A 12,584-nucleotide genomic window follows, 5' to 3' on the forward strand; every position below is an offset into this window, starting at 1 on the left:
ATTACTCTACTTGCTTTAGATGTAATCGTTCTCTAATCAAATTCATATAGCTGAGTTGATATACACTAATTTCTATAATTTGTTTACCCATCGTCACAACCCTTCATCATAATTAAACTTCTACTTACTCAAACTAATAAACATAGATTCATCATTCAATATGCTTATCCAAAGTAAGGCAACAGATTCAACCAAACCACAGAAAAAACTGGAGCCAAAACAAATCAATATTTCATTCATTCGAACTAGCAACAATCAAAGAACTGGAAGTGTACATACCTAGTATTTTAAAAACAAAGCTGTGAGGCTAAATAAGGCTAAGAAGAAGAGAGAGTGGAGCTAAGCTAATACATGAATACAACAACAATAGATTTTCAAATTCCGCAATTTTTAGAAACCCAAGAAGAGATTGGTACTCAAAACTCGCAAGCCATCAAGTTGATTTCAAATTTTTTCCTTGAAATAACACTTTCCCCTTTTTTCTTTTGTTTATTTTTTAGAACTTTGCTTTCCAGATCTTCAAAGGTTTTGAACTTCAAATTTTCTCTTTTTAATGCATGTGAAGGCTTTGTGTATTTCTAAGTTTTTCTTTTAGGTTCTGGCTAATTGAGTTTGTATGCCGATGAAATAAGAGAGGGAGGAGAAGGGAAGGATTATGTGAGTGATCTCAGAGCTCATTGGGGCGGCTAGAGTTTTTTCTCAAAGAGGGAGGGAGTCTGTTCTATGTTCTTCCTATGGGAATGAAGGAAGGGGGGAGTGCGCCGATTCTCTCTCCTCTGAGAGGAGTGAAAATTAGGTTTTTAATGAGAGGAAAGGGGATTGGGCCAGGTGGGTCATGGTAAATGGGTTGGGGCAGAAATAAGGCAATTGGGCCGTCTAATTTGCTTGGCCCAGTTTCAATGTAAAGCCTAACAACTCATTTTCTTAGATTTTGCAAAGTTAATCACTTTAAACTCTAATTTTAGTTTAATCTAATTTGTATGGTCAAATTATTTATCTATTTTACCCAATGATTGACTAATGACCTAATTAACTAACTAACCTAAGAATATTTTTTTATTATTTTTTTTGTTATTTAAATAATGCATTTAACAATGTAATTAAATTCTAAAATGCAATTAAAAATCTAAAATGCTATGAAAATTAAGATTTGAACATTTTTATAATTTTCTTGATTTACGATATTCCGAACATTCTAACAATGCGCATAAATGCAAAACAAATAAAGAAAAACTTCTAAAATTCATAAAACAATTAAAAATATTTTTGAATTATTTTTAGGAATAATTTCCTATGTAGGGCAAAAATTAGATGCTCACAGTTGCCCCTCTTTGCTCGGAAACATAAAAAGTTTTCGGGCAAAGATAAAGTGAGCAATCATGAACAATTTTTGCCCGTTGGATACTCCATGGGAAGCATTTTGAAAAAGTTTGACCGAACCTTGCTTCAGAGGTTGCCTACATATCCTTGGCTATAAAGGAATCAGGTCAGTGTAGTTCTGAAAGTTTTGGTAATTGGGACTACCAGAAGCTGTGATTTCACTGTTGTTGCTGCTATTACTGCTTGCTGAACTCCTTATTACACCAAAATCAAAAATGAAAAGAAACTAAACAAGCCTATCAGCTATGAGTTACAAGATTCCTATCTATAAGTCTTCTGAAAGTTGATCTTGAGTCTTGGCTGGTTCTTCACGTAGACTTTGATCTGAACCTTAATGCTTGCTAGCTGCAGGTGCTAGTTCATTCTTCTTCGGCTTTTTCTTATCAAAACGGGAAATGTGATGCTCGTGATTTCAGTCATGTCTGGAGTAGTCCACATCTTTTCATCCGCTTCTGTCTTTTGGATTCACTTCTTTTCTTTTCTTTTCTTTTTCTTTATTTTGGATAGAAACTTCTTCTTTTGGTTATCTCGAACCCGGTGCCTCGAGGTAGATCCTGCTTAGACACCCAAAACAGACAAACGAACGAAATTTTTCTGCCTCAGTTTTCACTAGGAAAATTTTGTGAGTTATTTGTAACAAAACTCTATACTACTTCATTATTGAAAGCGATAAAGGGTTAGGAATGGTGTACCCGTCAAAATGGTGTCTCAACTAAGGATTTGTATACCTTATGTTGGAAAATGTGGCAAGGGAATGGTATACCCTATATTTGCAAAGATATCAGGGAGTGGTATACCCTGCATTTAAGGTCAAATCAACTAGGGAATGGATACCCTATATTGGAAAGTCGACTAGGGAGTGGAGACCCTATGTCTAAAATAAAAATCAACTAGGGAGTGGAGACCCTGGAGACCCTATGTTGGAAAAGGAGACTAGGGAGTAGAGACCCTATGTATAAAAATAAAATCAACTAGGGAGTAGAGACCCTATGTTGGAAAAACGAATGCTAAAACGAACCAAGGAGGATTTTTTTTTTTTTTAAAAAAAATCTTTTTCATTTTTTTTTCTCTTTTTTCTGATAAAATCATTCTTTTAAACAAATTGCCCCAACGCTTATTTTCTGAGGGCAAGAACAAATGAACTCTTTTTTTTAAAATCCAGACTTCTTCTTTTTAATTATTCTAGGAGAAAATTCATCAAACTAGGTTTTTATCTTAGGAGAAAGATTCATCAGACTAAGACTTTGTATCCTAGGAGAAAGTTCATCAGACTAGTTTTTTTTTGTTTGTTTTGTTATCTTAGAAGAAAGATTCATCAGACTAAGACTTCGATCCTAGGAGAAAGTTCATCAGACTAGGTTTTTTTTTGTTATCTTAGGAGAAAAATTCATCAGACTAAGACTTCTATCCTAGGAGAAAGTTCATTAGACTAGGTCTTTTTTTATTATCTTAGGAGAAAGATTCATCAGACTAAAACGTTTATCCTAGGAGAAAATTCATCAGACTAGGTTTTCTATCTTAGAAGAAAGATTCATCAGACTAAGATTTTGATCCTAGGAGAAAGTTCATCAGACTAGGTCCTTTTATTCTAGGAGAAAGATTCATCAAACTAGGTTCTCTTATCTTAGGAGAAAGATTCATCAGACTAAGACATTTATCCTAGGAGAAAGATTCATCAGACTAGGTTTTTTTTTGTTATCTTTTTTTTTTTTGGCTATCTTAGGAGAAAGATTCATCAGACTAATATTTCTATCCTAGGAGAAAATTCATCAGACTAGGTTTTCTTATCTTAGGAAAAAAATTTATCAGACTAAGACTTCGATCCTAGGAGAAAGTTCATCAGACTAGGGCGTTTTATCTTAGGAGAAAGATTAATCAGACTAAGAATTTTTATCTTAAGAGAAAGATTCATCTGACTAAGTTTTCTTATTTATTATCTTAAGAGAAAGATTCATCAGACTAAGATTTATATCCTAGGAGAAAATTCATCAGACTAGGTCTTTTTTTATTATTATCTTAGTAGAAAGATTCATCATACTAAGATTTCTATCCTAGGAGAAAATTCATCAGATTTGTTTTTTCTTATCTTAGGAGAAAAATTTATCAGACTAAGACGTTTATCTTAGGAGAAAGATTCATCAGACTAGATTTTCTTATCTTAGGAGAAATATTCATCAGACTAAGATTTTTATTTGGAGGAAAATCCATCAGAATAAGATGTATTACCCTAGGAGGAAAAATATGAAGAGCAATGGCAAGATTTTATGCACACTAGCAAGACAAATAAAGGAAAAGATTTGAGAAACTTCCCTTTGCCGGCTCTTCTCTTCTCTTCTTTTTCTCTTTCTTTTTTTTTTTCATCCTATTTTTTCTCTCTTTTTTTTGAACCACTTTCCTTGCACTGCTTTGTTCCTATTTCAAACAAAGAAAATTTTGTCAGTTTTGGAAGTGGTGGTTGGTTTGTGGCCTTGAGTCTTGGGCAGCTTGGCTTTGTGATCATCCAGCCTTTGAAAGACCGACTCTATTGGTAGTTGGTTGCACTGCTGGGAGACTCTGTTGTTACTTTCAAGAGACCTTTACTTTCTGTATGAACCCTGATTATTTCGTTCCCAGTGCCATTTGTGTTTTGTGGTTCAATTCAGCCTTATCCCAACTGGAGATCTTTGCTTAGGTAACCTTTTCTGATATATTAAATGGCTTCTTGCTTTTTGAGCAATTTGTTTGTCAGAGAGAATCGAAAGTCCCAGATTAACCTTGAGGTTATCTTTGCTTGCTTTAGCCAGGTAGGCTGACAAGAGTCTTTTGGGAGGAGCCTTTGCATAAATCCCCAAGGCATGTTGACTGTAACACCTGAGTATACTAGCCAAATTTACTTTGTGCAACTGAAAAGCTGGTAGCAGATTTGAAATCTTTCCTTGCTTGTTTTGACAAGGATTGGCTCAGAGTGAAGGACGCAATGATGCAAAGAAACAATATTAACAAGAAATTCCCCTGTCGGGAAGAAAAGAAGGAAGATATATATATTTTAATATATATTTTGCGGTAATAGCCTTAATAGTTATGACATGCATTTTGGACTTAACGGCCCGATCTATCAAACTGATCAAATCTTCACTTTTATCATTCCTTCGGGCTTTGAAACCAAGCTTCTTTGTGCCGATTATTTGCATTAGACTCACGACTCACTTTCGAATAGTGGTGCCCCAAGGAGTTTTTACCAACAAGTCTCTCTCATTTATTTATCTCTACTTACCGTCGCCTTAAAGTGTCTGTGAAGGTTTTCACCAGTAAGACTCTTTTTTTTTTCTATATATATATTTTTTTGATTCCTTGAGTGAGAACAATGACTATGTCCCTCATATAACAACCATTGCTCATTGCAGATTTTCTTTGGCATTCTCAAAACTGATCAGGAGGTCTTGTTTGGAAGACTTTTGGATATGGTTAGAAAGAAAGAACGGTATGAAGGCTCAAAGTAGACTCAATATGATGGGTTGTACACTTACAACTCTTGGAATCGATTCTTTCAAAAAACTAAAATAAACTCATGCCCCAGTTTTAGATACTTTTTTTTTTAATTTTATTTGGTTGGACCGAACCATGTAAGGTTGCCTACGTATCCTTCTTTTTTAAGGAATCAGGTCTAACGTAGTTCAAACAACTGACCTAACTATTTTTTTTCTTTTTCTTTCTTTGTCTTTTCCCTTTTTTTTTCCTTTTTCTTTTCTCATTATTTCTTTCTTTCTTCTTTTTTTCTTTTTGTTTTCAAAACAAGTTGCCCCAGCTTTTAGATTCTGGGGGCATGGACCTTTGATTGTTCTTTTCTTCTCTTTTTTCACTTGAACTTTCTAAGAGTTGCCCTAGTTTGTACTCTTGGGACATGGACTTTTCTATTCATTTTTTATTCCATTTTTTTAAACTTTTGACTCTAAACTTGATTCTAAAAGAGGGTGGTCAAAGAAAATTATACATGCTCAAAAGGGGTAACGAAGGGTATAAAGTGTTTGGATAGCAGAAAAAGGGTCTCCCAACCTCGAGAACGCCAAACATAGTATCCTTTCGTGATCTCAACATTGATGAACATGTCTGTCTTCTTGGTGTGTCGTAGTCAAAAGACACTTTCTATCCATTAATGTCAAATTTTCCACTAAACTTTAATTAATTCTTCCTCAAACCCAATCTTCATAAATAATTTGAAGGTAAAGATCATTAACCTCTAGGAGTATGATTGTTCTAGTTCCACGTGAATTTTACTCAAGCTTAATTCCAAAGTGTTTTCGATTCTTTATTCATCCTCAAAAGTGTCTTGTTCTCAGTTATCCAATTCAAGACTAAATCAGTTTTCTAAAATCTGGCCAAAAATTCCGCATGCATGTCATGTCACTAGAACTAGTAGAAAAAGGATTAAGCATAGAATGACACAAAAGGACAAATTGTATTTCATAGAGTAAAGGATGGAAAGGTTTAACAACAAGACAAACAACCTAAAATCTGAGTTACGACCCTAAAATAACCTGGATAATAAAAATAGCAACAGAACAGACAGACAAGACTCACAGAAATAAAATAGAGGGATAGAAAGGGTTTGACTCAATAAGACAAATAAAATCTGGATCACAACCCTGAAATAACCCAGATAATAGAAAAAACATCAAAACAATCTACCAAGATTCCTTCCAAGTGAGGAGGGAATGCCTTTTCAATTGCTAAGCTTGGCATTTAGCTACAAAATTGCTCATCGGAATCACCAGGGCCTTCTCCAATTTCAATATCATTAACTTCAGTCAGCAAGTTCCCGAGAGGATTCTCACACTCCCTGTCACCACGCATCATCCCCACAAAGTGTGCATCATCATGTGCAGGTAAAGAATTATGCGCGATATTCTGAGTGTCACTGTCTTGGATCACAATCAGGTTTTCCCGGATCTTCCTTTCTATTTCTCTTTTCAAATCCCGACAGCTTTCAACATTGTGCCCCTGCTCATTGGAATGGTATTCACACCTTTTAGAAGGGTCAAAGATTCTTTCACGTGGGTCCACATGATGTGGAGGAATAGGTGCAATCATGTCATAATGCTTTAATTTCTCAAACAAGCTTGCATAGGACTCTCCTATTAGTGTAAAATTATATTTCAACCTTTGTCCCCCTTTATACCCCTGGCTTGGATGTGGGTTATAAGGCACTTAAAAATTTTGTGGAGGCTGGTGGTGATTTTGCGGTGCTGGTGCTCGCCTTTTGGGGTGTCTTGGTGGTTGGACAACATAATAAGGTGGAGCAACAGAGTACTGTGGGTTCTGAGGTGGGTAATAGTGCTCAGGGGAATCATAGGAAACCAGACGAGGTTGCTCATACCTTCGAGATATTCTCCTAGGACCTCTTCTTGACCTTGACGTCATCATGGTTTCTTCATCCTTCTCATCCGTGTCACTAAAATTAACAGATTCAATCTGGACAGCCTGAGTTGCGGCTTTGAGAACTGCTTGACTTATAATTTTTCCTGTCTTAAGGCCATTCTCAACTATTTTCCCTATTTTGATTGCTTCCGAGAAGGATTTTCCAACTACGTACATCATGTTTTGAAAATAATCTGGCTCTTGAGCCTAAAGGAAGACAGTGATTAGCTCGTGGTCATCCATGGGTGGCTTAACTCTAGCCACTTGCTCTTTCCATTTAATGGCATATTCCCTGAAACTTTCAGTTGGTTTCTTCTTCAGGTTTGAAAGGGAATTGCGGTCTGGGGAGATATCGATGTTGTATTGGAACTGTTTAACAAAGGCCCGGGCCATGTCATCCCAGACATACCAGAGAGATGTGTCTTGATCCATAAACCATTCGGAGGCTACTACCGTAAGGCTTTCCCCAAAATAAGCCATCAGTAATTCTTCCTTTCCTCCCGCACCTCTTAGTTGTTTGCAATACCTTTTCAGGTGGGCTATGGGGTCTCCATGTCCATAATATTTTTCAAATTTGGGAGTCTTGAAACCAAGTGGTAAACGAACATTGGGGAACATACATAGATCCTTCAAGGCAATACTCTTTTGACCTGCCAACCCTTGCATGTTTTTCAATTTTTGTTCTAAGCTTTTCATTTTTTGGGTCATTTCTTCCTGTGCAATCTTTCTGGCAGGCTTCTCAATCTTTGCAGGAAGGTCAAATAGGTATGAGTGGTACTCTGGAGAGTGGTACTATTCTTGCTGGGTAGCAAATTATGACTCATCACTTTTCTTATGTACCACTGTCGGCTGTGGGATGGTGAAGGCGGACATAACAGTAGTGGTTGTCTGATTGGTTGCCAATGACACACTTTGGGAGCGCACAACAGAAGTTCTAGCTGTAGTCATATAGTTGGGATAAAGACTGAACCCAAGTGGATAGGATTGATCAGGCAATGAGACCAGAATGGTAGTAGTCGAAGTAGATGTGAACTCTAGGAAACCATAAATAGAAAAAGGCGGTCCTTGGCCATCGGCCCATGCTTGACACATTTCAGTCATTTCCTCAACCACAATAGACTCTTGTTGAACCCTCTAACCCTGAGTCTCTTGAACACTTGTAACAGCTTCGATGTCAGTTGTCAATGGCATTTTCCCCTTGAATCTTGTGTTTCCAGCTTACCACAAACCGACCACCTCAAAATTTCTTTACAATTCAAAACAAAAGACACGTTAGAATGGACTCAGTCGGTCCTTATTATTATCAAGGTTTTTTTTAAATGGTCCATCAAACCTGATGTGGGTTGCCTACGTATCATATGAGAACATGAATCAGATCTTGCGTAGTTCAGTAAGATCAGAAATAAGGTAAATAAACTAACTCTTTTTGGATTTTGATTTTTTTTTTTAATTTCTGAAAAAGACTTATAAAGAAGAAAGAAAATATTTTTGGATTTCGATTTATTTTTTTTTTTGAGAATTTTTGAAAAGAAAGACTTCTAAAGAAGAAAGAATTTTTTTTTTCGAATTTCGCTTTTTTTTTGGGAATTTCAAAAGAAAAACTTCTAAAGAAGAAAGGAATTCTTTTTGGATTTTTAGAATTTTGTTTTGAATTTATGAAAGAAAGTCTTCTAAAGAAAAAAGAAAATATTTTTGAATCTTGAATTTTCGTTTCAATTTTTGAAAGAAAAACTTCTGCAGAAGAATGAAAATATTTTTGGATTTTTAGAAGAAATTAAAAGAAAGCCGGGGGAGGGGGCAACGTACCGGTAACCAAAAGATCATCCGGCTTTATAACTGATCTGATCCTCGTTCTAAATTAGGGTATGAAACTAACAGAAAAGAAGTCACGCCAGCATACACTTCCCAGAAGATTTAGAAGACTCAGAGAGAAGAAGGGTTTCGTAACAGTTTTATATATAGTTCAAACAATATCAAAGCGGTAAAAACCGACATTTAGCACATTAGGCCAAAACATGTAATATCAGACAATCATAAGAAATCCAAGTATAATAGTTATTCTAAGCTCGAATTCTGAACCCTGAACCAGAGATTTTGAGTTCGATTCCCCAGCAGAGTCGCCAGAGTTGTCACACCTCCTTTTTCCCGAGGGGATAGGGGAGTTTTTCCAATTTAAGTGACATTGATCGAAATGAGATTATTTATTTGATCAGAGTCGCCACTTGGGATAATTTATGGTGTCCCAAGTCAACGGTTTATTTTAAATCCCAAATCAAAGAAATTGACTCTTATTTATGGTCTACAAACACAGAAGACCGGGTAAGAAATTCTGTTAACCTGGGAGAAGGTGTGAGGCACTCCCGAGTTCTGTGATTTTAGCACGGTCGCTCAACTATTAATAATTAGCCTAATTATCTGAATTATTATATGTTAAAAACCTATTGTGTATTTTTTACTTTCTAACCGCTTTTAATTGTTTGACCCCTTTAATATTTATGGGATTTATTTGAACAAGTCGCGATGTCGCGCACTCGTTTATTTTTGTACATACTGTGAATCGCATCACGTGAAACGCACCCGCGATCTATAACATATTAATTGTTATTATTATTTGAAGTTAGGATCGAGTCGCGTGAAACGCACACTCGAATTGGGGATTATGTATCACGACTACGCCACGGGAACCGTACCCATAGTCATGTATTTCATTTTTAGCAACCATTTTTCCATCCTATATTTAATACTTATTTCAAACTTGAACTTATATAAAGGCCTCTATTTGCACAGGTTTTAGGAATTTTCAAGTTACAACTGGAGATTTAAAAGAAAAGTTCACTATACATGGGTGCGGGATATCAGCAGAGATTATTTTTTTGCAATTATCATCAGAGAAAACAAGACTCTTGAAATAAAAATAAAGAAACAGAAAAAGGAAAGGCACGAATGCTGAAATTTAGGGAAAGAAGCTTTTTTTTAAAACTGTTGGAGCAATATGGGGTAAGATGACGAAGACAAGGACAAAGACAATGACAACAATGACAACTTTTTTGATTTTAAGATATTAATCAGTAGAAAACCAAATATCTTAGACAATCAAATTCAAACATGAGACACGAAGTCGATTCTTGAAATCCAACTCAATCTGCCAAATTATTACTCTACTTGCTTAAGATGTAATCGTTCTCTAATCAAATTCATATAGCTGAGTTGATATACACTAATTTCCACGTTTTGTTTACCCATCGTCACAATCCTTCATCATAATTAAACTTCTACTTACTCAAACTAATAAACATAGATTCATCATTCAATATGCTTATCCAAAGTAAGGCAACAGATTCAACCAAACCGCAGGAAAACCTGGAGCCAAAACAAATTAATATTTCATTCATTCGAACTAGAAACAATTAAAGAACTGGAAGTGTACATACCTAGTATTTTAAAAATAAACTTGTGAGGCCAAATAAGGTTAAGAAGAAGATAGAGTGGAGCTAAGCTAATACATGAATACAACAACAATAGATTTTCGAATTCAGCGATTTTTAGAAACCCAAGAAGAGATTGGTACTCAAACCTCGCAAGCCATAGAGTTGATTTCAAATTTTTTCCTTGAAATACCACTTTCCCCTTTTTTCTTTTGTTTCTTTTTTAGAACTTTGCTTTCTAGATCTTCAAAGGTTTCGAACTTTAAATTTTCTCTTTTTAATGCATGTGAAGGCTTTGTGTATTTCTAAGTTTTTCTTTTAGGTATGGCTAATTGAGTGTGTATGCCGATGAAATAAGAGAGGAAGGAGAAGGGAAGGATTGTGTGAGTGATCTCAGAGCTCATTGGGGCGGCTAGGGTTTTTTTCTCAAAGAGGGGGGGGAGGTCTGTTCTATGTTCTTCCTATGGGAATGAAGGAAGGGGGGAGTGAGCCAATTCTCTCTCCTCTGAGAGGAGTGAAAATTAGGTTTTTAATGAGGGGAAAGGGAATTGGGCCAGGTGGGTCATGGGAATTGGTTTGGGGCGGAAATAAGGCAATTAGGCCGCCCAATTTGCTTGGCTAACAACTCATTTTCTTAAATTTTGCAAAGTTAATCACTTTAAACTCTAATTTTAGTTTAATCTAATTTGTATGGCCAAATTATTTATCTATTTTACCTAATGATTGACTAATGACCTAATTATTTAACTAACCTAAGAATGCATTTTTTTTATTTTTTTTGTTATTGAAATGATGCATTTAACAATGTAATTAAATTCTAAAATGCAATTAAAAATCTAAAATGCTATGAAATTAATATTTGAACATTTTTATTATTTTCTTGATTTACGATATTCCTAACATTATAACAATGCACATAAATGCAAAACAAATAAAGAAAAACTTCTAAAATTCATAAAAACAATTAAAATTATTTTTGAATTATTTTTTAGGAATAATTTCATATGTAGGGAAAAAAAATAAGGTGCTCACAATGCTAGTTAAGTCCCTGTGCGCAGAGGACCATTTGGCTTATTTGCAGGAAACATTCGAGATTTTAAGAAAATACAACATGAAGCTCAACCCTGAGAAATGTGCTTTCGGGGTCGGTTCGTTCAAGTTCCTCGGCTTCATGGTATCAAATCGGGGGAGGGGGGTGGGGGGTCAAGATTATCCCCGATAAAATCAAGGCCATCGAAGACATCGCCATCGTAGATAGTGTAAAGGTCGTGCAGAGGCTAACGAGACGGATTGCTGCCTTAGGCCGATTCATTTCAAGGTCGTCAGATCGAAGTCACAGATTTTTCTCTCTACTCAAAAAGAAGAACGATTTCGCTTGGACCCCAGAATGCCAACAGGCATTAGAGAAATTAAAGCGATATCTATCGAGCCCACCGCTGCTTCATACTCCAAAAACAGACGAAAAACTTTGCTTGTACTTGGCAGTATCGAAAATCGCGGTAAGTGGTGTCCTAGTTCGAGAAGAGCAAGGTACGCAATTTCCCGTTTATTATGTAAGTCGAACCTTAGGAGAAGCAGAAACTAGATATACACACTTAGAAAAATTGGCACTTGCACTGATAAGTGCCTCTAGAAAGTTAAGATTGTACTTTCAATGTCACCCCATATGCGTATTAACCACTTACCCACTTCGTAATATTTTGAATAAGCCCGAACTATCAGTACGATTGGCCAAATGGGTCGTCGAACTCAGTGGGTACGATATCAAATATCAACCCCGTACGGCCATCAAGTCTCAAATTTTAGCGGACTTCGTAGCTGATTTCACGTCGACCCTTGTACCCGAAGTTGAAAAAGAACTCTTATTGAAATCGGGTACATCATCGGGGGTGTGGAGCCTTTTCACGGACGGGGCTTTGAACGCGAAGGGGTCCGGGCTAGGCATCGTTTTAAAGCCTCCCACGGGTAACACTATTAGGCAATCTATCAAAACTACTAGGTTGACTAACAACGAGGCCGAGTACGAGGCCATGATTGAAGGTCTCGAGCTAGCTAAATGATTTGGAGCAAAAGTCATTGAATCCAAGTGTGACTCTTTGCTGGTGGTAAATCAAGTAAACAAAACCTTCGAAGTTCAAGAAGATAGGATGCAAAGGTATTTGAACAAACTGCAGGTAACTTTGCACCATTTCAAAGAATGGTCCTTAAAGCATGTACCTTGAGAACAAAATAGTGAGGCCGATGCACTTGCAAATTTGGGATCATCGGTCGAGAAAGATGAGATCAGCTCGGGGACTATCGTTCAACTCTCGAGATCCGTGATCGAGGAAGGTCACGCCGAGATAAACTCTACAAGCTTAACCTGGGATTGGAGGAATAAGTATA

The 12,584-nt window shown here is 36.3% G+C and overlaps 1 long non-coding RNA gene across 1 annotated transcript; it reads right to left on the minus strand.

The window, feature by feature from the left end:
* Positions 1-209: 209 nt before the first annotated feature.
* LOC138908792 (uncharacterized) lies at positions 210-10,493 on the minus strand. Its single transcript, XR_011415201.1, has 2 exons — positions 10,396-10,493; positions 210-468 (listed from the first exon to the last, which is right to left on the minus strand). It is a non-coding gene; the product is annotated as an uncharacterized lncRNA (long non-coding RNA).
* Between the last annotated feature and the right edge of the window lie 2,091 nt (positions 10,494-12,584).

Source organism: Nicotiana tomentosiformis, chromosome 3, assembly GCF_000390325.3.
Source record: "Nicotiana tomentosiformis chromosome 3, ASM39032v3, whole genome shotgun sequence".
Classification (NCBI taxonomy): domain Eukaryota; kingdom Viridiplantae; phylum Streptophyta; class Magnoliopsida; order Solanales; family Solanaceae; genus Nicotiana; species Nicotiana tomentosiformis.